This window comes from Centropristis striata, chromosome 15 (genome assembly GCF_030273125.1).
Source record: "Centropristis striata isolate RG_2023a ecotype Rhode Island chromosome 15, C.striata_1.0, whole genome shotgun sequence".
Lineage (NCBI taxonomy): Eukaryota > Metazoa > Chordata > Actinopteri > Perciformes > Serranidae > Centropristis > Centropristis striata.
Window position 1 is genome coordinate 5,103,432 of NC_081531.1, and position 26,924 is coordinate 5,130,355.

Consider the following 26,924-nt stretch of genomic DNA (forward strand, 5'->3'; position numbering starts at 1 on the left):
TAGATGGATAGATGGATAGATGGATAGATGGATAGATAGATAGATAGATAGATAGATAGATAGATAGATAGATAGATGGATAGATGGATAGATGGATGGATAGATGGATAGATGGATAGATGGATAGATGGATGGATAGATAGATAGATAGATAGATAGATAGATGGATAGATAGATAGATAGATAGATAGATAGATAGATGGATAGATGGATAGATGGATAGATGGATGGATAGATAGATAGATAGATAGATAGATAGATAGATAGATGGATAGATGGATAGATGGATAGATAGATAGATAGATAGATAGATAGATAGATAGATAGATAGATAGATAGATAGGTTCCCTCAGGAAGTTGCAATTCAAGCTGCAGCACAACATCAATACAATAAAATAGAATAGAATAAAGTTCAAAACTAGTCAGAATGTGCAAAATATGAGAGTTCAAGAGACAATAAAAACTACAATATAAAATCTAAATCTAAATACAAGGAAATATTATAAATACAAGGATATATACACCATAATTGAGTGCATAATTAGTTTTGGGATGGATTCTTTATTATTATTTTTTAATTTATTAATCAGAAAAAAATATTGGGGTGATTTAGAATTGTATTAGCATTTTTTTTATTTATTTTTTAATGGTTGGCAATTAACTGACACTGAAGATACAGTACTACTGTTTAGATAACCATTCATTTTTATTATTTTTTTATTCTTTATTTTTTCATTTATCATTTCTACATTTGTTTAAAAATGTAAAATGATGTTTCTATAATGTATGATAATGTATAATAAGCCTTGTGAGCAGCCTTGCCACATTGGTGCTAAATCCACATAGAAAAAGTAGATTTTTATTCATAAATTCATCATATTGCATCCCATTACCGGTGTTGTTGATTTTTCCCTCTAAAATCTATATCGGTTTCAAAAAACCCCACATTGATCTGATATAAAAATGTGTTTATGATGCATTTAGTGCGTAGGAAGAGAAGGGACTATAATAAACATAGAGCATAAATATCCTCAGCCTTGTTTTTTAATTCTGGCCGCTGCACACAAGAGGCAGAAGTCTCTCCAAACCTCTGGAGCCCGCTGTGTGAACGGCTGCAGAGCAACACACACTTTTATCACAGACAACACGGCTGTGTGAAGCAAGCATGTAATGTAATTACTCAACACTTACATTCAAAATATAAATCAAGAGGACGTGTGAAATTACATGCTCTAAATTCTGCATCTATCAAACCAAAAGCAAATTCTGCAGCAGTGAAGAGGAAGCAGCAGAGAAATAAACATGGAGAAGTGTGTTAAACATCAAGCTCAGGGGAAACTACTGAACTATTCACATATCACAAACATAAAAACAACTCCAACAGGGTGTTTATTTTAAAATAGGCCTACTTAACCCTTTATCGGGCGAAGAACTATATTTGGTAACTTCAGTGGATATCAAATACCGATTTAAAAATGAAAAATTTAGAAAAGAAATCTGCAAGAAACAGTCGAGTTATTCTTCAATGACTTGTTCTTGACTATGACGGCATATTTGGGCATATTAAGCATGAATAAAAATAAAAATACAAACCCGGAGAGGGGGGTAATATTTTGAGAAAAAAGTTGCAAATTTACTAGATTAAAGTGGCAAATCTACAAGAAAAAAAGTTGCAGATTTAAGAGATTTAAAGTGGCAAATCTGCGAGAAAAAAAAAGGGCAATTTTGTGTCTTTTTTTGGTCATTTTGTGGTCAATTTCATTCTTTTTTGGGTAATTTTGTGTCTTTTCTGACAAATTCCAAAGTAGAAAGTTATTACTTTACGAGGAGTTTTGTTTTTGTCATTTTGTGTCTTTTTTGGTCAATTTGTGTCTTTTTGTGGTCATTTTGTGGTTAATTTGTGTCCTTTTTGGTCATTTAGTTTATTTTTTGGGCCATTTTGTGCCTTTTTTTGGTCATTGTGTGTCTTTTCTGACAAATCCCAAAGTATCAATTTATTACTTTCCAAGGAGTCTCTGGCTTGAAGCTGACTGTTACACACTCAGGAGGTCAGAATGGACCTTTAAACTGATAGCAAAGGACTTAGATTAAAAGTAACAATAAAATATAAAAAAAAAATATATAAAAGCACAGACAGAGAGATGTTAAAAGTTGCAGATTTAAGAGACTTAAAGTGGCAAATCTGCACGAAAAAAGTCGCAGATTTACGAGAAAAAAGTGGGAAAAAGCAACTTTTTTCTCGCAAATTCACCAATTTAAATCTAATAAATCTGCACATTTTTTTCTCGTAGATTTGCCACTTTAATCCCGTAAACTTTTTTCTCAGGCTCTGGCAGTATGTAATATCCTCCAATATTCTCTAGGGTTGAAATTTGGAATTAGCAAGTATTTCAATGAGTGCCCTATTAAGGGTTAAGACATCTAAACTGGTGTTTTCTATTTTAGAGAATCATTTGTAAAGCTGAGCTCGCTGCAAGTTCCTGAAAATTGCTCATCAATATAAATGTACTGTGTGTCTGGACAGTGTTTATGCAGCCTGCCAACTCTTGAAAGTCTGATTGAAAGAAATAAATGAAGAGAGAAACAGAAGCAGGAAGGTAATTCCCATAGGTTTTCTTCCCTAGCTTTGAAATTGCTTTTTTTCTCCTTCCCCCTTCTCTATCTTCCCTCTTCCTCCTCCAATTTGAATGACAGCATGTTGGCGGTACAATTATGTATGAAAAGCAATAACACAAACTCAAGCACCATGAGGCGCAAGTGAAATTTCCCCCTGGAGAGCAAATGAAAGAATGACAACAGGAGGTGCGTGTTGCCAGTTTGTCTTTTAGAATAAGCAGGTTTTGTTCCACTGATGATTGTTGCAGCATTCATGACTTTGTGACAGGGGATTTCTACGCTGTTTTTAAACTAAAACCATTTGTTACTGTCACACTGGTGCATGCTGTGGCTATGTACCATGTAGCAGGCTATTACACAACTGTGTGTTTTCACAACCTTCACAGCAGGAGATCTGCAGGAACGCTTCAACACAGAACAGGAAGACAGAAAACATGGATTCCTTTGTGCAGCATTTAGGAGTTTTGAAGTTACTGCATAACAGTTTCATTTCACTCCAGTGATGCTGTTCTTTTGGAATAAGCTATTGCTTAGCCAAGCTACGCTAAAGCCAACTGACACTCCTACTAGATACTGAGATCAGGTGTTTCTGCCACTCACACAGGTGCATTAAATCTAGCATAGCCATGACATATTTGCAGATATTTAGAATGGGTTATAAAGAGTTTAGTGATTTTAAACATGGGACTGTTGGATTGGATTTACCTCAAGTTAGTTTTTGTCTTATTTTTTGGGTCATTTTGTATCTTTTTTTGATCACTTTGTTTCCTTTTTTGATCACTTTGTGTCTTTTTTAAGTCATTTTGTGTCTTTTTTTGGTCATTTTGTCTTTTTTGGTCAAATTGTGTATTTTGGTGGTCATTTCTTATCATTTTGTGGTCAATTTGATTCTTTTTTTGTCATTTTGTGTCTTTTCTGGTCATTTTGTGTCTTTTTTGGTCTTTTTGTGTCTTTCTTGATCATTTTGTGGTCAATTTGTGTCTTTTTTGGTCATTTTGTTTCCTTTTATGGTCACTTTGTTTCTTTTTTAAGTCATTTTATGTTTTTTTTGTCATTTTGTTTCTTTTTTGGGCCATTTTGTGTCTTTTTTGGTCATTTTTGTCATTTTGTGGTCAATTTGAGTCCTTTTTGCTTAATTTTATGTAGTTTTTTGGTCATTTACTGTCTTTTTTTATCATTTTGTGTCATTTTTTGGTCAATTTGGTTCTTTTTTGGGTAATTTTGTGTCTTCTGAAATAAATAAAGACATGGTTAGACTACGTTAGTATGAAGGAACTTGAATGTTCTTCACAGTGACCTGAACCTAAACCCCACCAAACACTTTTGGGAGGAATCAGAGGACCATTTGTGAACCAGGTGACCACTGAGTTCTGGACATACAGGAATACAAGGGACTTGTGGAGAAAGAACACTAAAAAGAAAAGAAATAACGTGAAGCCACAGGCGAAGAAAGAGACGAGAGCCTGTTGCAGTTTGGGTAAATCTCCAACCTGCAGGAGATGATCAAGATATCAACGTGTTTCCTGTTCTTCCTCTCCAACAGAAAGACAGATGAGCCTGTGCCTGCAGCAGGTATTACCCAGTGGAATAATCAGGTCCAACATAGGGAGAAAGGGGGTCGGTCTAGTTCCCACAGGTGCAGGAGTGAGTTCAAAGGTTCACACTTCCCTGATAACACCTGATAAGAAAAGCAGTGAAAATTCCTGCCCTCAAAGTGACAAATCCTTTCTAAGGTTTCAGGGGATTAAGGACTCTTGTCGCTGATGGAAATATAGAGTACAGTCTTATGGGCCTGCTCTCAATGCAATAACATGCACAGAGAAGCTCTGAAGGGAGGAAATGGTTCTGAGGCTTTGAAGTTGCATCAAGTTAGAATCAAATTGCAGCAGAGGGTTTATGTCTGACATCTACTGCCAAGCACACAGCACAATGTGATCAGATAGAAAGACCTTTTAGGGTTTTATTTCACTCACTTAATGGAAGAAAACGCATTACTGCAAACTTTCTTTGTCTCGGTCTTTCTTAAACCGGAGATTTACAGTATATTGTGTTGAGTTTTTAACCTGCATGAGTTGAATGGCAGTTGAGTCATAACAACTTGAGGGGAAAATAACTAAGTTGTTTCAGAACCATGATAACTGTCTGAAAATGTATTTTTACCTGGGGGCCACTGGAGGTGGCAACAAAATGACCAAAAAAAGACACGAAATGACTGAAAGAACACTAAATTACTTAAAAAATGACCCAAAAAAAAGACATAAAATGACTGAAAAAACACTAAATTACTTAAAAAATGACCAAAAAAACACTAAATTACTTAAAAAATGACCAAAAAAAGACACAAAATGACAAAAAAAAGACACAAAATGACAAAAAAAGACACAAAATGACAAAAAAAAGACACAAAATGACTGAAAAAGACACAAAATAAAAAAATAAAATTAAAAAAAAGACACAAAATTAAAAAAAAAGACACAATATTATTTAAAAAAGACACAAAATTATTAAATCAAAAAATGGTCAGCACATATCGGGGATCGTTTAAGACGGTTAAGGCCTTAAAAAACCTGTATCGGTCGACCACTAATGCTAATAACTTTCTCGCATAGGTATGTATTTGGTAGATCCTAATATCTTTAACTAACACACACACATATATAAGCAGTACCACATTTGATTTACTAAATTCATTGTAATAAATATATAAAAAGCTTCTTAGCATCTTATGTATGGAATGAAATCAGACAGCATTCATTATCTTGCTAACTGCTAACTGCTAACTGCTAACCTCTCAGATATTGAGCGTTCATGTAACCCCTCTAAGGCTGAATATGTATCATGGCTGAAGTGAGTCTGTCTGGTCTGGAGGGTTTTGGGGCTGGGGGGTGGGGGGCTCAGCAGGACAGAGCCCTTAAGAGCTGACTCATAAATTTTACAGTCGGAGCTGGTTGGAACCAGTCATGTGGAAATGTAAAGCGAACGCTTCTAAAGAGGAACAGACCACCATGTTGACTGAGCTAAACATCACCAGAGAACATCCACGTTCTTTAAGAACCAGCATCTCTAAAAGACCACACGTCCCTCTCCATTAAGACACACACACACACACACACACAGAGCTGGGCTCGGGGGAACGGAGAAAATAAAACCAAGTGTGACTGCATCCAAGATGATTTTCTAAGGATGATGAGGCTGAATGTGAATCCCATAATGATAGTGATCTTTGCTCAAGCTGCAGGCTCTACATCAGTGTGACACTATCTGCATGTGGATAGAGACTGACTGCACCACCACACCACTCAAGGGCATTTGGATTTCTAAGCTGTGCAGAATTCCCCATGCAGTCAGACAGCTCATAGTGAGAGTAGATGCATGTAACAGATAAGGGCAAAGCTGGAAAATATGAAGTGAAATGTGTGGAAACAGACAGCTGGAGTCTGCAGAGTCGGACTGGTTGTCTGCAGAAGGGTCTAATAGGAGAGTGTGGACCCTCTGAGGACCTATTAGCTCCTGTCTGTGATGTACTACAGCAGCATGGCAGCTACATGTGAGCTAATGAAACCACAGGGGTGGTGGAGAGGCCAGGCTGACAAGAACGGTGGAGGAGGAAATATAAATTGTCAAAATTCCCCCAAAAAAGAGAAGTGTTGACTCTTGAAGGATAGATGAGTGATTCCACTTGTACATCTGATAGAAAGATTTACTTCCTCTGGAAAGGCTGAGTTTATTATCTGCCCTGTTGTTGTTACTGGAAGAAGTGGAAATGTTATGTAATGTAATTTTGTGTCTTTTTCTAATAATTTTGTGGGGTTTTTTGGTCATCTTGTGTCTTTTTTAAGTAATTTAGTTTTTTTTTCTGCCCTTTAGTGTCTTTTTTTTGGTAATTTAGTGGGTTTTTTTGTGATTTTGTGTCTTTTTTTTTAGTAATCTTGTGTATTTTTTATGTAATTTAGTTTTTTTTCTGTCATTTAGTGTCTTTTTTAGTAATTTTATGTCTTTTTTTTGTAATTTTGTGTCTTTTTAAATTTTTTGTAATTTTGTGTCTTTTTCTAATAATTTAGTGTCTTTTTTAGCGATTTTGTGTATTTTTTGGGACATGTGTCTTTTTTGTAATTTTGTGTCTTTTTTTAGTAATTTTTGTGTCTTTTTTGTTATCTTGTGTCTTTTTTTTGGTAATTTTGTGTCTTTTTAAAATAATTTTGTATCTTTTTTTGGTAATTTTGTCACTTTTTTTGTAATTTTGTGTCTTTTTTTGGTCATTTTGTGTCTTTTTCTAATAATTTTGTGTCTCAGAGCTACATGTGAGCTAGTGAAACCACAGGGGTGGTGGAAGAGTCCAGTCTGTGAGAGCTATTTGACAAGAATGGTGCAAGGAGAAAATATAAATTGTCAAAACTCCCATGCCCCAAAAAAAGAGAAGTGTTGGACTCTTGAAGGATATATGTGTGATTTCCGTTGTACATCTGATAGCTGCCAGTCATAGGGGCCCCTTGACCTCTGACCTCATGATATCTGGATGAAAATGGGTTGCATGTGTACCCATGGCTCCCCCCTTTATAGGAAAGTCCACATTATGCAAATCCATGTGCAGTTTTCATTGTAGTGAGATCATTTTTTTAAACTTTACCTCAGTGTATAAAATGAGCTGATGTGACCTATAGTATAATCTCAGCCTCATAATACTTTACAACCACAAACTAGAGACCTAGAACATTTAGAACATGTATATATATATTTCTAGTTACGTTAACAATAAGGGGGTTTCTCAGCAGTTTACAGAACACATGTGCTCGCCATGAGGTTGCCAAAAAACAATTCTTACAGAAATATCCAAAACGTTTGTTGATACCAAATCACAGCATGTCATTTTTTATGATATTCTGCAAGGTCTTGGTGTATTCATGTGCTTTTTGGAGGGATTTTTATAAATTTTTCTCAATTCTGGAGTGGCAAAAAAATAGCACTAAATCTTTGTTACAAATACAGTCATGGAAAAATCATTAGACCATTATTTTCTTCACTTTCTTGTTCATTTTAACGCCTGGTACAACTAAAGGTACATTTGATAATAACCAAAATCAGTACCAATAAAACCATGTTAAATCTCTAGATATCAACTCTTATATTAAACTCTTATCAGCTATTTTTGTTGTTATCGTTATATTTGTCCAAACAAATGTACCTTAAGTTGTACCAGGCATTAAAATGAACAAGATATTAGAGAAAACAAGGGTCTAATCATTTTTTCCATGACTGTAGTATCAACTGATAAATTGCTGACCCATTAAAACCAATATGTCAAACAATATGCCAATGTTTCTGCTAGAAAGCTGTACAATAACTTCAAATACAAAATAATAAATTATACACTTGAACATCTCTTGTAGTGTAATTATACGGCTGGTTAATCCAGCAGAGAAAAACAGAACACTGTGTTGTTTTTTTTAATTAACTCAGCAGAAACTTTCCCAGCCTACCTGATGGACAGACAGACTCAAAATCAAAAAGGTATTCAGTGTTTCTGTATATAGATAATATTCAAACATCCAGACGAATGCATACACACAGTGAATTACTGTCAAAAGACTTCAAAGCCGTTCTAACCTGGGAGAAAACCGCCACAGGGAGCCCAGCTCCTGCTGCAGTGTCCTTTCTATAATGGAGAATGGCAAAGTGCTGAGGCAGAACTTTTCCTCATCTGGTACTAGAACAAGTGGCCGCTCCGTCCCGCTGATATAAATCAAAAGGAGATCTGGCTGCCAGAGATCTGCTCTGCCAGCTCCACGGCTTTATAACACAAGTGGGCTTTCATCGCTAAGCAGATTTACTTCCTCTGAAAACATCACAACAACACCCAGCAACTCACACATTGCTTTAGTGCAGCAGGGGGGCTCAAACTGGCGGCCCGCGGGCCGATTGTGGCCCTCGTGGCGATGTTTTGTGGCCCCCAACTTGATATGAAAGTTTAATGTGAGTTTTATATGAATGTCTCTTTACCGTGTTGTGTGTGGAAGGTCCCTTTATTGCTCCAGCTGGAGCTTTGTTTCACTCGTTGCTATGACGATGTAAACAGAAAGAAAGGCAGCTGCTATTGGAGCGTTTATTATCTGACGTGTTGTTGTTACCGCAAGAAGTGGAGATGTTATGTGATGTCATTTTGTGTCTTTTTTTGGTAATTTTATGTCTTTTTTTAAGTAATTTTGTGTCTTTTTTGGTCATTGTGTGTCTTTTTTTAGTAATTTTGTGTATTTTTTGGTCATTTTGTGTATTTTTTGGTAATTTTGTGTCTTTTTGGTGGTAATTTTGTGTCTTTTTAAAAATAATTTAGTGTCTTTTTTGGTAATTTTGTGTATTTTTTTGGTAATTTTGTGTATTTTTTTGGTAATTTTGTGTCTTTTTGGTAATTTTTTTGTCTTTTTTTAGTAATTTTGTGTCTTTTTCTAACAATTGTGTGTCTTTTTAAAGTCATTTTGTGTCTTTTTTGGTTATTTTGTGTCTTTTTTTTATAATTTTGTGTCTTTTTTGTTCATTTGATACTGCCTCCGGCGGCCCCCAGGTAATTTGAGTTTGAGACCCCTGCTTTAGTACTCTTGACTTGCATGGAAATGCAGCTATAACAGGGGGTGGGGGGGTCATTTATTTGTATGTAGGGAGGTCAGACTGTTGACATAAAGGAAAGTGACAATACTTGTGACTGTGATCAGCTTAAAAATGCACTAAAATAGAAACAATGAAAACTGTTTCTATTTTAATACCAAATGTAAAAGTGCATTAAAAGTAACTTTGAGTGACATTGTGATGTTAATTCTGCTCCATTATCCAGAAATAATCCTCTGCTCACAAGTCACAGGTCAAATGAGAGACTGTCGACTTGTTTCAAATGTGATTAGTGATGTCATCACTCTGCTTCTCTCCACAAACGGCCTCCACATTTAATTATTAGAAAAGGAAGGCTAAGGCAAAAAAGAAAACAATTTAGTAAAATGTTGTGACATGTTAGAATAATCTGTTATTCTGTATCTTTTTCTGTCTCTGTGGACGGGGGTCACTATCTTTGCATGCATAATTCACTAACTGTGTATATATTATATATTATAAATATATAAATTATAGATTAATCATGCAAGCTGCTTTGCTACAATGCTCATGTGCTAATAATGTTTTTAAACTATGATTAAACTAAATAAATTTACTCCATCTGCTTAACCCTTTATAGGGCACTCCTGGAAATTAAAAATATCAACCCTGAAGTGATATTGGAGGATATTACTTACAAGACTTTTTGCAAAATGTTTCATTTTTATATTGCAAATCAAGGTCAATTAAGTCATTATTATTATTATCATTATATTTATTATAGTCTCTTTCCCACAGCAACCCTAAATAGACAATAACACATCATCTGCATACATCACCACTTTATCTTTTACCTTTAAACTATTTATTATCTTTTTAGACTACTTATTACATATGCTTAATGTCTGAATGTCTTTTTTAAAGCACCTTATATATGAGAAGCACTTTCTGTATGTAATGAACCAGACTATTATTTGTTATTGTACAGTGTGAAGGATTTTGTGTTGGAGTCAGATAATTTAATTTTAAAGGTTTCCTCAATGTATTTCTCAACAGACGATGGTGGAGAATGTAATCTGTTGAACATCTTCTGATTCAGAATATGTAGAGGTGTGATAAAGTTCATTTTAACATAATTTCAGGTGACAGGCTCCTGGCTTTAGGTGACAGGCTGTTAAACTGTTTCTTGCACCTCCACAGCTCTGCATGTAAATATTCCCCGTCCCTCCATTCCCCCCAGATCTCCTTCTGCAGACACCGTCTCCACACACAGATGGTGTAATGCTCAGATGATGCTCTGACTCATGCAATAAATCCGTAAAGGGTGCTCATTTCGTTTGATATAAAAATGGCTCAATCTTTAGGTCAAAAAAAAAAAAAAAAAACCCTCACACCTACTAACCAACTGTTCCTGCTGCAGGTCCAGCATGCTGCCCACCCCCATAGGAGGTGTATGTGTCATCACACATAGGAGCAAAATATTCTCTTCACTACATCTGCTGTTACCGGAACGAGTGGAAATGTTATGTGATGTAATTTTGTGTCTTTTTTTTAAATAATTTTGTGTCCTTTTTTGTAATTTTGTGTCTTTGTTTGGTAATTTTGCGTCTTTTTCTAAAAATTTTGTGACTTTATTAGTAATTTTGTGTGTGTTTTTAGTAATTTTGTGTCTTTTTTTAAATATTTTTTGTCGTTTTTGGTAATTTTGTGTCTTTTTTTTATAAATTTGTCTTTTTTGTAATTTTGTGTCTTTTTCTAATAATTGTGTGTCTTTTTTGTAATTTTGTGTCTTTTTTAAGTAATTAATTTTTTTTCTGTAATTTTGTGTCTTTTTTTGGTAATTTAATGTCTTTTTATAGTAATTTTGTGTCTTTTTTTGTAATTTTGTGTCTTTTTTTGTCATTTTGTGTCTTTTTTAAGTCATTTTTTTTTCTGTCATTTTGTGTCTTTTTTTCAAATAATTTTGTGTATTTTTTGGTAATTTTTTTTTTTTTTTTGGTAATTTTGTGTATTTTTAAAAATTATTTTGTGTCTTTTTTGGTAATTTTGCGTCTTTTTTTGTAATTTTGTGTCTTTTTTGGTCATTTTGTGTCTTTTTCTAATAATTGTGTGTCTTTTTTAGTCATTTTGTGTCTTTTTTGGTCATTTTGTGTCTTTTTTAAGTAATTTAGTTTTTTTCTGTCATTTTGTGTCTTTTTCTAATAACTTTATGTCTTTTTTGTCATTTTGTGTCTTTTTTAAGTAATTTATTTTTTTTCTGTCATTTTGTGTCTTTATTTTAATAATTTTGCGTCTTTTTTTACTAATTTTGATACTGCCTCCAGCGGCCCCCAGGTAATTTGAGTTTGAGACCCCTGCTTTAGTACTCTTGACTTAGAACGGGGGTGGGGGTCATTTATTTGTATGTAGGGGGGTCAGACTGTTGACATAAAGGAAAAGAAACAATACTTGTGACTGTGATCAGCTTAAAAATGCACTAAAATAGACACAATCAAACCCGTCCATCATATATACTCTGTTCCCTCCGTCCCTGCAGGGAGAAGGACATAAAACATGGAGGCCCTTCAGTCCTATGGAGCCTTCCACCCAGACAGGCTGAGAAACGCCTTTCATTTCTGCATGAAGGACTCTAGAATAAATCAGAATACTGCAGTATATCAAAGCCTGCACTCCTTATCACTCTGTGGTGAGTTGTGGTAAAAAGAAAGATTAAGCCATGCTCGGGCTTAGCAACTAAAATTAAGGCTAAGCTGAGCTAACCCTCACTCTGCACTCCAGATAACCAGCCTCCCACCATATTCTACTCTCAGGAAAAGACAGCTGTTAATGGCTAGGGAAAGTCTTTTTAAGCTTTTTAACTTCCAGGACAATACCTGCCACTGGAGAACAGAGAGAGCTTTATAATCCTCTGATGCACAACATGGTCTAAAGAGACCTGACAGAGTTTTTATCTTCTATATCTTTGCAATAAATTATTTTCATCATTCAGTATTCCAGGTTTGTTTCTGATCATCATACATCCTAATTTAATGTTTTCTTTTATGTATTTTTTGAATAAAATCCCTTTTTGTGTCACTACTCTTCTAATGCACAACATGGGTCAAAAAATTACTTAAAAAAGACACAAAATTACTAAAAAAAAGACACAAAATTATTAGAAAAAGACAGAAAATTTAAAAAAAGACACAAACTTACAAAAAAGACAAAAATTGCAAAAAAGACACAAAATTACCAAAAAAGACACAAAATTACAAAAAAATACAAAAAATTACAAAAAAAATACACAAAATTACTAAAAAAAACCCCACAAAATTACCAAAAAAATACACAAAATAATAAAAAAAAATACACTAAATTACAAAAAAGACAAAATTATTAGAAAAAGACAAAATTACCAAAAAAAGACACTAAATTACCGAAAAAGACACAAAATTACAAAAAAGTCACAAAATTACTAAAAAAAAGACACAAAATTACCAAAAAAGACACAAAAAGACAAAAAAGAGACACAAAATTACCAAAAAAGACACAAAAAAACTAAATTACGTAAAAAAGGCCCCAAATTTCTTAAAAAGACACAAAATTACAAAAAAAAAGAGAAACTAAATTACCAAAAAAAGACACAAATTTACCAAAAAGAGACACAAAATTACTAATTAGTTAGTTAGCTGTTACAGTTGAAGATGTGGAAATGAATGTGACCCATGTTGTGCATTAGAAAGGGTAAAATACAATATATGGTGCATCAAAGGGTTAAAGAAAAGAGAGAGGGGAAGGGCGTACGATGGCGATCAAAGACGATTATTCCCATCTAGAGCTCATCTGCAATTCTTTTCAGCGAGCTGCTTCCCTCTTACAGAACTTGTTGTTTTACAGCTCTGTAGCCTCCTCCTCCTCCGTTCTCTCCATTTCCACCACAGCCACAGGAATTGATTTGCAAATGTGCATTCAAAGTTAAATTGGCAGCAGCGAGGGGAGACTACTCCTACTCTTTGACCCTGTGGGGAAAAGACTAAATGAGCCACTTGCATGAGAATACAGAGTGGCAGCCGTAAAGAGACAACCTTCTTAATTGAGCCTGTGTTGATGCAAAGCGTCTAAATGGGCAGGGTCAACTCTGCAAAAGGAAATTGGGTGTTTTTATCATGTCTCTCTTGGGGCCGTGAGCACATTCATGAGCTCTCTCTGGCCTTCCTTTAGAAGAGGGGATTGTGGAAATTGGGAGCAAAAACTCCCACAGCAGTTAGAAAAATGCCCTTTCCACTAACAACTCTGCTTCATGCTCCCTGTGAGTGCGGCCTCTAAAATGAGTTTGGCGAGATGTTCGGGCACGTTGACAAGGCAGAAGCAGCTCGCTGCAGATAGAGAGCAAACAGTGGTTCTCTTCTATCCCGGCAGGAACACACGGTCCAGATTAACAGATCATTCTTTACACAAAAAGTTCCTCATTCATGGTATGTAGCGTGGCTGAGAGGATTGGGAGTTGATGAGGCTTTGATTTGGTTCCAAATACAGAAACAGCTCTGCAGAAAAACATCTCCTTTGCATGGACATTTCATCAGTCGACTTTTACTTTGAAATGTAGTTTCTGCAGCACTTTCTGGTAAGAATACCAGCAAAACATCAAATATCAACATAGATTCAGGCCGTCTGCAGTGGCTCCCTGTGGCTCTGACAAAAATAATTATATGATATGAATTACTGTTTTCTTTAAATTGTTATTTTTCATTGGCGTCAACCAATTGGAATTTGTATTATATTGTAAAAATGTGCAGCTAATATATTAAAAATGTAAACTAAAATGTGCATCAGAGATTCTGAAACTTACAAAAGTCTACGGCAAGGCGCCTTAACCTCTACATTTTGTCAACTTCAAGTCTAGTTTTGAGTTTTTTCTAGCTCGGCGAGCTTATGATTTCAAATGTCCTGAGATATTTCTTACGAAATCATATTAATAAATGCTTATAATGGCCTATTAGTAATTTTGGTAGGCTAATTTAGACTGAGTAGGTAGTTTTATCTTCACTGTAAGGCTCAAAAAAAGGTTAGCGGCTACATTCGGACATTTTTTCTCTTTTTTTGGCCAACAATGGCTCTTTTGTTAGTAAAGGTTGCAGATGATGTGGATGGCTCGGCTAAACTATTCTCATATTTAACCCTTTGATGCACAACATGGGTCTAAAGTGACCCGAAAGAGTTTTTATGTTCTATATCTTTGCAATAAATTATTTTCATCATTCAGTATTCCAGGTTTTCCTCAATTAGTTTGTTTTTGATAATCATACATCCTAATTTTCGTGTTTTCCTTTATTGATTTTTTAATAAAATCCCTTTTTGTGTCACTACTCTTCTAATGTACAACATGGGTCAAAAATGACCAATATCCATTTTTTAGCTAAGTAGCTTGCTAAGCTAACTACCTAGCTAACTACTTGGCTAAGAAGTTAGCTAAGTAGCTTGTTAAGCTAAATACTTAGCTAGTTTCTTGGCTAAATATTTAGCTAAGTAGCTTGCTAATCTAAATACTTAGCTAACTTCTTGGCTAAGTATTTAGCTAAGTAGCTTGCTAAGCTAAATACTTAGCTAACTTATTGTCTAAATAGCAAGCTACTTAGCCAAGTGGTTAGCTATGTAATAATACATAAAGTATGAGAAGCAAAATGGAAATAATGATCTGTTGTTATCAAAAACAAGATATTTAAAGAATACTTGGAATATTCAACCATAAAATAAGTTGATATCAAAAGATAGAGCACATAAACACACAGCAGCATTAAATAACAAGGGGAATGAATGAGGGTCATTTTTGACTCATGTTGTGAATTAGAAGGCGGGTCAATATGTTGTGCATCAAAGGGTTAAACATTCAGAGAACTTTGAATGCATCTCAGAGAAGAATTCACAGAAAAAATCATTCCTAGAAACTTAAATACAAGCAGTCCAGCATCCTTCAAGTTATCACAGATTCTGCCAAGAGCTGTCAGTTTGAGTTCCAGTAGGCCGCCAGTAACAAGCATCGATTTTCTCCAGCGAGTCGTCTGAGGGTTTCTCTGGTAAGAAGAGCAGAGCTGCTACTGTATGTGGAGACTAGACTCACTACTCACTCAGTCCTGCTGTAAGTGTTCTATGTGATGAGAGCACAAAGAGACAAGAGGAAGCAGAGGAGAGATACTGGAGAGAGAGAGAGAGGGAAGAAAGAGGAGATATATCGGCTGTCGGGACGCTTCACCAGAGAGCAAACAGGAGAAAAACATTTGAGTTTAGAACCACTGAATCATAGTTTATATCAACAAGTCTGTGTGTGGATAAAGGATCAACAAGTAAAGCTCCATGTCGGCTAGTAATTAGCCTGAGCTGGCACAACTTGTTAGCACAAATTTAGCACTTCGGTTTGTTTTTATTAGTCTAACGCAGGGGTCTGAAACTCAAATTACCTGGGGGCCGCTGGAGGCAGTATCAAAATGAGCAAAAAAAAGACACAAAATGACAAAAAAAAGACACAAATGACCAAAAATGACAGAAAAAAAATAAATTACTTAAAAAAAGAAACTAAATTACTTAAAAAAGAAACTAAATTACTTAAAAAAAGAAACAAAATGACCAAAAAAACACACACAATTACCAAGAAAGACCCAAAATTATTAAAAATAGACACACAATTATTTTAAAAAGACACGAAATTATACAAAAAAGAAACAAAATGACCAAAAAAGACACAATTATTTAAAAACGACACAAAATTATACACAAAATGACTAGAAATGACACAAACTGACAGAAAAAAAATCTTTTTTGGATCATTTTGTGTCTTTTTTTTAATAATGTTGTGTCTTTTTGGTAATTCTGTGTCTTTTCGTCATTTTGTGTCTTTTTTAAAGTAATTTTGTGTCTTTTTTAAAGTAATTTTGTGTCTTTTTTTTTATGATTTTGTGTCTTTTTGGACTCCAGAGGGTTAATGAGATGTGACTCGGGGTGATGAGGTAATTAGAGTCATCTACTTGTTTTATATCTTAAGTGCATCTCAGTGAAAAGCATTCTCAGAGTCTAGAAACATGAGAGGCAGCTGGGTCTGAATCAATCCGTGGCTTTTCTTAAACTCCCACCACTTTCTCCACTTCATGTCTTAATTACACTTCAGAACCAGCGTTCCTTGAAACACTTCAACAATGTGTGAAGGCTGCATTTATCCACTTCCTTCTTTCTTTCATGGCAGCGATGCAGCAATCATAAATAAGGGATCTTTCTCTGCTGCTATTACACATTCTGAGTGTTCATTTATGATTAGGGCTCATTCATATTATGGTTTGATAATCTAGTCTCCTTACAGTGTATCATCATGAAATATGATCAATGGAAACTTTATATTTAGTGCAAGAATTCTGTAGTGATTCAGTAAAAAGAGCAGAATGTCAGTGATCTGAATAGTTCACACAACGCTCCGTCATTATTCACTGTTGAACCCTGAGGACCCAATAATACGTCTCTCATGAAGAAAATGTCAAGTTGGACTTCAGAACGGAAGAAAATGTGCTTAAACTTCAGAACAGGCTCAGATAATTTCTGTAAACACAGACCCAAGGTTATAGTAGTTTTGGATTTTTCATTAGTTTTAATTTCGTTGTCAAGTTTTGTTTCCAAATTCAGTTAGTTTTAATTCGTTTTTTAGAGTGAGTTTGCTAGTTTTAATTCGTTTTAATTTTTTGGAAAATGCTTAGTTTTAGTTTATTCATTTATTTTTAACACCACGTAGAGTGTTGATTTTACGATTTTATGTTTTCATTTTTTTAATTTTATTTGTTGTATACAAATAAAATAAAAAAATAAAAACATAGAATCATAAAATCATAAAATCAGCACTCTACGTGGTGTTAAAAATAAATTAACATGGTGTTTATTAATTTATTTTTAACACCATGTAGAGTGTTGATTTTATGATTTTATGATTCTATGTTTTTATTTTCATTTTTTATTTGTATATATCCATATTTTATTTGTGCAGGCAGTACACTTTACATTTTATTTATTTTATTCTATTTTTAACTTATTTTATCTTATTGTATTTTACTGTTCTATTGTTTTCTACATCTCTTTGTATTGTGTTATGCAGCACTTTGGAAACATTGTGTTTGCTAAAATTGCTCTATAAATAAAGTGGATTGGATTAGATAGTGTTAGTTTTAGTTTTTATGTAATGTTGGGTGCCAGATTCAATAAAGCCACAACAAATGTTTCCTTTATTTCCTTTGTCTGATCCATCTCAGCCCCAATAAGGTTATTAAGTCATAAAACCAAATAGATTAAATAGATTTAATATCAACCAAAAAGGTTTACGTGTGAAAAAAGTTGACAAAGACGAAAACAAAGGACATTTTCACTATAATTTTAGTTAATTTTAGTTAGTTTTGTAAACACACAATACAGTTTATTATCGTTTTTATTCTTATTTCAGTTAACAAAAATCTTTTTTCAATCCTAGTTTTCATTATTTCGTTAGTTTTCGTTAACTGTAATAACCTTGACACAGACGCAGGTAATCAACTCTCATTAGTTAATGCCAGAATTAAAAACAACCCTTTAGGTTTATTTATTTTTTTGCTGTATCTGAATTGTTTTTCTTCTGGCTCAGGAAGTCCCTGTCTCCAGTCTTTCCTCCCTCAGAGTGACTTGTGTGATCTGTGTGTTCAGACGGATAGCAGCAGATAGCAGTCGGCCTGTGTGTGTGTGTGTGTGTGTGTGTGTGTGTGTGTGTGTGTGTGTGTGTGTGTGTGTGTGTGTGTGTGTGAGATCTAATAGGAGCTAATCTTGAAATATGCTGCCGTGGGACAGGAAGCCAGTGGCATTTCCCCACAGCTGTGTCAGGCCACCCGCAACCAGTGGAGTCCCACCAGGAGCCTCCTGAGGATTTCCTCCCCACACACACACTGCTGTAGTCAACCTACTGGACTGGTAATTAGTGAGAGAAAACCATGCAACACTGGTCCTTATTAATGGTTTTTATTTCAGAAATCTACTTGCCTGAAGTTAATTTTTACTTGCCTCCATGCAAATTGATTTATTTTGTGGCGGTTAACAAATAATAACAAAGAGAAGTTAATTGTCAGGTTTTTAATTAAGTAACTAAAGGAAGAAATCAGCCAAACTGGAGTATGCAGTAACATACTCAGCCTTCGTTGAAACTAGGTATGGGCGTTTGGGAGAAACCTGCCAACTTTAACGATCGATTAATCGATTAATTGCTGCATGCATACATGGGCAAAATAAAAGACTTATATACAGTGCTATGCAAAAGCCTGTTTTGATAATGCACGCTTTTATTTTGAAAGGAAAAAGTATCAGGTCCCAATCAAAGAAATTGTATCTGATCGTTAGTTTTGCAATATAATGCAGCATATTATGCAGATTATATATACAAATATAATGAAAAAAATAATTGCTATGCAAAAGCCTGTTTTGATAATGCACGCTTTTATTTTGAAAGGACGAAAAGAGACTTGACCCTGTCAATCTCCTGGATGTTTCAGAGCAGAGCTTGTTTTAATTCTTTGTGGAAGTTAAAGTATAATTAGTGTTTTTTAAACAAACAAGCACTCGGAATGAACTTAAAAACTGAAATTATAATGCTTTTTTCTTTTAATTATACCACATTAAGTAGCTAAAAGTAGCCAGTTTCAGTTTTTTTTTGTTATTGCTCTTTTGACATTAAACTAAATCAACTGAGATTAATATGCATTTCCCTTCAGGAAACCATGCATAACCATCAATCATGAAACTGCTGCGACAGAGAGAGAATAGCCGAGGAGACACTCTCCGAGTCCCCGAGTCCCTTCTTGTGTATCAACAGCTCTCATCGGGAAATAACAGGAAGCCAGCAACTGTCACTTTTCTAAAAAGAGCTGTCCCTGTCACTTGGAAAGCCAGCCATTTAATAATCGACAGCGGCTGTCAAAATCTCTGGGCTGCAGCATCACCTTGATACAGCAGCAGAGCTGAAAGTGATCCATTATCAGTTGGCTCTTTCCAACACGGGGCTTTCAAGTGCCAGACTCTGACAAATACACCGAAAACCCGCCGACAAAGTCACAGCAGTGACAGCTGCAGCTATACCTCTGGGCTTTCCTTCTCACTCTGCAGCAGGGGTTTGTTGTGCATCAAACTGCATAAAGGAAAAAGTCTCTGGACAGTAAAAAACTGGGTAACTAAGATTTCAGTGACTGTCCCGTTCCTGCCAGTCACGCTTGATGCAAACCATGTGCTCTAAAGCAGGAGTTCTCAACCTTTTTGAGTCGCGACCCCCAATTTAACATGCATGTTGTCTGTGACCCCCGTTCACTGAACAGAATCTCACACGCACAGTTAAGATCACAACAAAAAAGAAACAAAATGACCAAAAAAAGGAAACAAAATGACCAAAAAAGACACAAAATGACCAAAAAAGAAACAAAATGACCAAAAAAAGGAAACAAAATGACCAAAAAAAGGAAACAAAATGACCAAAAAAGACACAAAATGACCAAAAAAGACACAAAATGACCAAAAAAGACACAAAATGACAAAAAAACAACACAAAATGACCAAAAAAAGACACAAAATGACAAAAAAAGACACAAAATGACAAAAAAAACAACACAAAATTACCAAAAAAAGACACAAAATGACCAAAAAGACACATAATGACCAAAAAAGACACAAAATGACAAAAAAACAACACAAAATGACCAAAAAAGACACAAAATGACAAAAAAAAACCCCACAAAATGACCCAAAAAAAGACATTAAATGACCAAAAAGATTAAAACATAAAAACATTATTAACACATAAACACTTTAACACAGTGGAGACAGAGCTGACTTCCAAAATGATTGGGAGACCCCCAGAAATCATCTTGCGACCCCAATTGGGGTCCCGACCCCAAGGTTGAGAATAGATGCTCTAAAGACACAGAATGGCAAAAAAACAGCACCACTTGTGCAGCTATACTCATTTATTCACTCTCCAAATTAAACAATTGCTGGCAAGTGTGTAATTTCCACTGGCATTCTTTTCAAAACCCTAGGTTTGTCCCATTCACTTTTACAGTTTCACTTGAATTCATTCACTAAAATACCTCTCAACAGTATCCTCTCACTGTCCAACCACCAAAACCCAGACGGCTAATTGCTGCGTGCATACATGGGCAAAATAAAAGACTTATATACAGTGCTATGCAAAAGCCTGTTTTGATAATGCACGCTTTTATTTTGAAAGGAAAAGGTATCAGGTCTCAATCAAAGAAATTGTATATGACCATTAGTGGTTGTTGTGCATCAAACTGCATAAAGGAAAAAGTCTCTGGACAATAAAAACTGGGTAACTAAGATTTCAGTGACTGTCCCGTCCTGCCAGTCACGCTTGATGGAAACCATGTGCTCTAAAGACACAGGATGGCAGGAAACAATGCAAAAACAACAAAACTTGTGCAGTTATACTCATTTATTCACTCTCCAAATTAAACAATTACTGGCAAGTGTGTAATTTCCACTGGCATTCTTTTCAAAACCCCATGTTTGTCCCCTTCAGTTTTACAGTTTCACTTGAATTCATTCACTAAAATACCTCTGAACAGTATCCTCTTACTGTCCAACCACCAAAGTCCAGACGGCTCCAGTTTTAAAGCCTCACGTTCAGTTTTATGGTTGTCGCCACATTGTTTTTGCAACCATTGCATGTGTAGAATAGATCAGGAGCTCCAATGATGCTATGTATAAGCTAACCGCTAGTGTTAGCTAGCTAGCTTGGTTAGCAAGGGACTATTGTTATTCAGAAACAGCCTGAACAGACTCCTTATGGTTTCTTTTAGTCCAACTAAACACTGAACAAGATATTTTTGAGTGACGAAAATGCTACAGTTGACTTTGATTAAATAAAAATACACTATAAAGGGTCAAAGTTCAAAGATGAAAACACACTGTACACTGTGGTAGTGACCTGTCAATCACAAGGTAGCCCCGCCTAAATCATACCCTGCTTTTTTGCATATTTTATATTATATTATACATATTATTATATTTTAACAAATACAACTTAATTTCTTTTAGCAACCAGTGTAGTCGCCCCCTGCTGGCCATTAGATAGAATGCAGGCTAATGGCACCTTATACTTAAAAAGTCCGATTTTTATTTCTTTATGTTTTTCAGATAATTGAGGTTAAAGACAGAGCTCTTTGTAGTAAATACAACATTATTTATTTAGTTTAATAATTCCTTGTTAACACTGGAAATAGGAGCTTTAATTATTATACAGCATACTAAAAATAAGTATGTTTATCAAAAAGTATCAGGTCTCTATCAAAGAAATTGTATGTGATCGTAAATTGTGCAATATAATGCAGCACATTATGCAGATAAATATACAAATATAATGAAAAAAATAAAGTAACATTAATTTTACTCATATCTTCTGACTTCATTGTGTCACACAATACAAATACATCCCCATAAAAAAGTGAATTTATGATGCAACACAATGGAAATGGTGTGTAGGTCAGCTCCCTTGTGTGATATTATCTATATCTATATCTATATATTACACACACACACACACACACACACACACATTTTCCCCAATACATTTACCCCATATTTCTCCTCTGCACACACACACACATTAACAACAGAAGGTCTCTTTGAAAGCACTGAAGACATTTTGGATGCGTCCCATATTTTGGGGCAGAGGATGCAGGAAGGAAGACGTGTCTCTGGAGACGAGCTGCTCTCTGCTGCAGTCTCTGTTTGATGGGACGTTTTGACACTGCGTGTGAATTTATGCATGTCGCTTTCTTTTTCAATCACTTTAATACTTTGCCAGTGACAGCTATAAAACTTCTCCACTTGGAGAATAAAGCGATTATCATTTTGATACTTTGCACGCTGCACACAAAAAAAACATCCATACCACTGTATGGTCCAATTAGTAGCTTTATTATCTCACTATGTTATGCAGTGCAACAACAGCCTGGACAGGCTGACACACTGTCCTGTGCTCTGTGACTGACACTTCATCATGGTCAGGTGGCAGCAGCCCTTGTTTTGCCTCACTCCATGTCTATTTCAGTATTATGAGAGAGTCAGCCCTGCTAAAATCACTGGGGATAATGTTGGTCATTTTCTGTCTTTTTAATGATTTTGTGTCTTTTTTAATAATTTTGTGTCCTTTTTTGGTAATTTTGTGTCTTTTTTAAATGATTTTGTGTCCTTTTTTGGTAATTTTGTGTCTTTTTTTAATGATTTTGTGTCCTTTTTGGGTCATTTTGTGTCTTTTCAATAATTTTGTGCATTTTTTTGGTAATTTTGTCTTTTTAAAAAAAAAATGATTGTGTCTTTTTAATAATTTTGTGTCTTTTTAAATAATTTTGTGTCTTTAAAAAATAATTTTGTGTCTTTTTTAATAATTTTTTGTCCTTTTTTGGTAATTTTGTGTCTTTTTTAATAATTTTGTGTCCTTTTTTTGGTAATTTTGTATTTTTTTTTAAATGATTTTGTGTCTTTTTAAAATAATTTTGTGTCTTTTTTAATAATTTTGTGTATTTTTGGTAATTTTGTGTCTGTTTTAATAATTTTGTGTCTTTTTAAAAATAATAATTTTGTGTCTTTTTTGGTAATTCTTTTTCATACCACTGTATCGTCCAATTAGTAGTTTTATTATCTCACTCTGTTATGCAATAAGTGCAACAATAGCCTGGACAGGCTGACAACACTGTCACATTTTGTGTCTTTTTTTAATAATTTTGTGTCTTTTTAAAAAATAATAATGTTGTGTCTTTTTTGGTAATTCTTTTTCATACCACTGTATGGTCCAATTAGTATCTTTATTATGTTATGCAGTGCAACAACAGCCTGGACAGGCTGACACACTGTCCTGTGCTCTGTGACTGACACTTCATCATGGTCAGATGGCAGCAGCCCTTGTTCCGCCTCCCTCCATGTCTATTTCAGTATTATGAGCAGCGATGGAGAGGTCAGCCCTCCTAAAACCACTGGAACTAATGTTGGGGGCCATCCATCTGTCTGCAGCCTGAGGTGGCGAGCTCAGGCCGTATTGTTTCGGGCCCCTCAGGCGGTCGCACTTGAGTCCTTTAAGGAGAGGGAATAGCTGACTCGTCCTGTCAGCACCCGCTGCTAAATAGAGTTCCTGCTCAGTTTATTCCCTTCCCTTTGATGCCCGATGGAGAAGTCTCTGGTGCCCCATCATGTGTTTATTTTGGCCCTGTGTGGTAGGAATGTGCAGGCTAGATACTCAGCTTCACCGTTAAGAGACGCACTGCAACCCATTTGCAAAAAGAAAGTGACGGGGCATGTTTTTTATTCCCCGTTTACTGCAGCCGAATGCACAAATAACTTGTTAATAATGCATCACGAGGCGTTGTCAAGCTGTTGTGTAATGAATATTTGGGACTATGAAATTCTATTATCATGGGTATACATAATGAGTGGCTGCTCAGTGACAAGCATACCCAACTGCAGCTCAACCCGAGCTTTTTGATTACTTATTTCTTATTTCTAAATTTAGCAAGCCAGGAGCTGTGTGGAAAAGAACAAGTGGGAAATAGGCAACTAAGCTTCAAACGTCAATTTCAGAGCATGATTAACGCTGCTGATGCTGTGATGACAGGAAGAGGATGTTTAGTTCCTGCCCAGACGTTTCAGTCTCATTTGTCAGTGAGTGTATGTAAGGATTGACTTGTACCTCACTGATTTTCAGGAGATAGAGCCCATTTATGGATTATGGTTATGGTAATTTGTTTTGTTTTTTTAATGATTATGTGTCTTTTTTAATGATTTCGTGTCTTTTTTAATAATTTTGTGTCTTTTTTAATAATTTTGTGTCTTTTTTTAATAATTCTGTGTCTTTTTTAATGATTTTGTGTCTTTTTTAATAAGTTTGTGTCTTTTTTTAATAATTCTGTGTCTTTTTTAATGATTTTGTGTTGTTTATTTAAAATAATTTTATGTCTTTTTCAATAATTCTGTGTCTTTTTTGGTAATTTTGTGTCTTTTTGGGTAATTTTGTGTCTTTTTTTCAATGATTTTGTGTCTTTCTTAATAATTTTGTGTCTTTTTTAAATAATTTTGTCTTTTTTGGTAATTTTGTGTCTTTTTTTTGGTAATTTTGTGTCTTTTTTGATACTGCTTCAGATATGAAGAGGAAAATAGAGCCAGGCAGCTAAGATGATTCTTAAGTTCTTCTTCTCATATCTTAAATATGACTATGCTATGCGTATGTAAGGATTGACTTGTACCTCAATGATTTTCAGGCGATATATAGCCCATTTATGATGAATCGTACCGAAGCTTGCTGAGCTATTGACGGGCTAATTGATCTGTAAGGAACAGATGGGCAGGCAGGTGGGGGAGGAGGAAGGTACACTGACTGTGTGAAAATGACTACAAAGCTTTCTCTGTCTCCTTTTTTCTTTCTCTGCAGGAAAAGTGTTGTCGTTGTCAATATGCCAATAAGAAAAAAACCTGACGTTCTTTCTGTATGTCGCCTTGCTGCTGTTATGACTCATCCACAGTAATGCTGCTACAAGTCAGTCACATCAACATCAACAGTGTGGTAATGACTACAAGACTGGCACTGTTAAGTGCTACTAACAATACAAGCCTGAGCTGTGCTTGTAAAAGACTAGATCAGGATTAACTCTTTCTAATGTGGATAATGACTTCAAGATGGATATGAGTCATGGGTAGGGCTGGGCAATATGGTTAAAAAATCCTATCCCTATATAGATCATTTCATAATGATAAATATAAATAGACATGGAAATTCATGCCTATGTGAAATAACAGCATAATGAAAATTGCTTCTGTTAGGTCCCATATGTAAGGATCAGAACACTAATAGCCATACAAATGGCATGGGCTGGGCAATATGGTTAAAATATTCTATCCCTATATAGATCATTTCATAATGATAAATATAAATAGACATGGAAAGTCATCCCTATATGAAATAACCGCATGATAAAAAATTGCTTCTGTTAGGTCCCATATGTAAGGATCAGAACACTAATAGCCATACAAATGGCATGGGCTGGGCAATATGGTTAAAAAAATCTATCCCTATATAGATCATTTCATAATGATAAATATAAATAGACATGGAAAGTCATGCCTATGTGAAATAACAACATGATAAAAATTGCTTCTGTTGGGTCCCATGTGCAAGGATCAGAACACTAATAGCCATACAAATGGCATGGGGTGGGCAATATGGCTAAAAAAATCTATCCCTATATAGATCGTTTCACATCTCGATAATGATAAATATACATAGACATGGAAATTCATGCCTATATGAAATAACCGCATGATAAAAAATTGCTTCTGTTAGGTCCCATATGTAAGGATCAGAACACAAATAGCCATACAAATGGCATGGGCTGGGCAATATGGCTAAAAAAAATCTATCCCTATATAGATCATTTCACATCTCGATAATGATAAATATAAATAGACATGGAAATTCATGCCTATATGAAATAACAGCATGATAAAAAACTGCTTCTGTTAGGTCCCATGTGCAAGGATCAGAACAAAGTGACAAAAAAATGGCATGGGCTGGGCAATATGGTTAAAAAATCTATCCCTGTATAGATTGTTTCATACCCCGATAATGCCAAATATAAATAGACATGGAAATTCATGCCTATATGAAATATCCGCATGATAAAAAATGCTTCTGTTAGGTCCCATATGTAAGGATCAGAACAAAGTGGCATACAAATGGCATGGGGTGGGCAGTATGGCCAAACTCTTCTATCAAAATATGTATAATTTTATAAGACGTAATGGTATACATTACGATACAGTACTTATTCTGTAAATTCAATTAATAAATGATTTAAACTAACTATACTATAATTCAAATATGATTATTTTCTTAAAAACATCCATAGGCTACAAACAAACTTGACAAACACTTAAAAACAAAGGACTCAAAACATTAAAAATGGTAGAAATGGTATTGCCAACCCTAAAATGACATAAATATTGCAGTCACACAGTTATGCCCACTGCTTTTTAGACATTGGGATGGAAATGATACAGAAAAATATGTACGTCAGATATTATTATTATGTCATTTTGACGATATCATCATATCGCCCAGCCCTAATCACAGATACTGATGCTTTAGCTCTAGTGATGTGTCCATGTTTCTGTTTTAATTTCTCTCAAACTTGACAATTCGTGACAGTAAACTTTGGGTTTTTGACTGCCAATCTGATAAAACAAGCAATTTAAAGATGTCAACTTCATCCGTGGGGAAATTATAATGAGCATTTTTCACTTCTTGCATGGTGGCATTTCAATTCAATACCATACAATTAATCAGTTAATTGAGGAAAGTAATAGACACATTTAATCTATAATGAAAATCATCGTTTTGCAGAGTTTGCCTGTCAACACATTCCACCAAAAAGATAGTCCTCATTAAAACCTGCTGGCAGTGGAGCCCATTGATTACCCAGAGTAACAGGGACATTGTTTATGGAAAGAAATGCTACTGTTCCATTCACTTCCATTGACTTGTGGTTTGGAAGATTTCTTAAAAGCTGTTTTACTAAAACCAAAATCTTACTGCCAAGATTCTGCTACGATTAAGAGAGAGTTTCTGTTAACATTTCCAATGTAAACTGGGTGAACTGGGCCTTTATTTGGCTGAACAAAGACATTGTTTATGGAAGGAAATGCCA

The 26,924-nt window shown here is 35.0% G+C and overlaps 1 protein-coding gene across 1 annotated transcript in view; it reads right to left on the bottom strand.

The window, feature by feature from the left end:
• The window catches only part of robo3 (roundabout, axon guidance receptor, homolog 3 (Drosophila)), a 140,133-nt gene that overhangs the window by 106,764 nt on the left and 6,445 nt on the right, over positions 1-26,924 (bottom strand).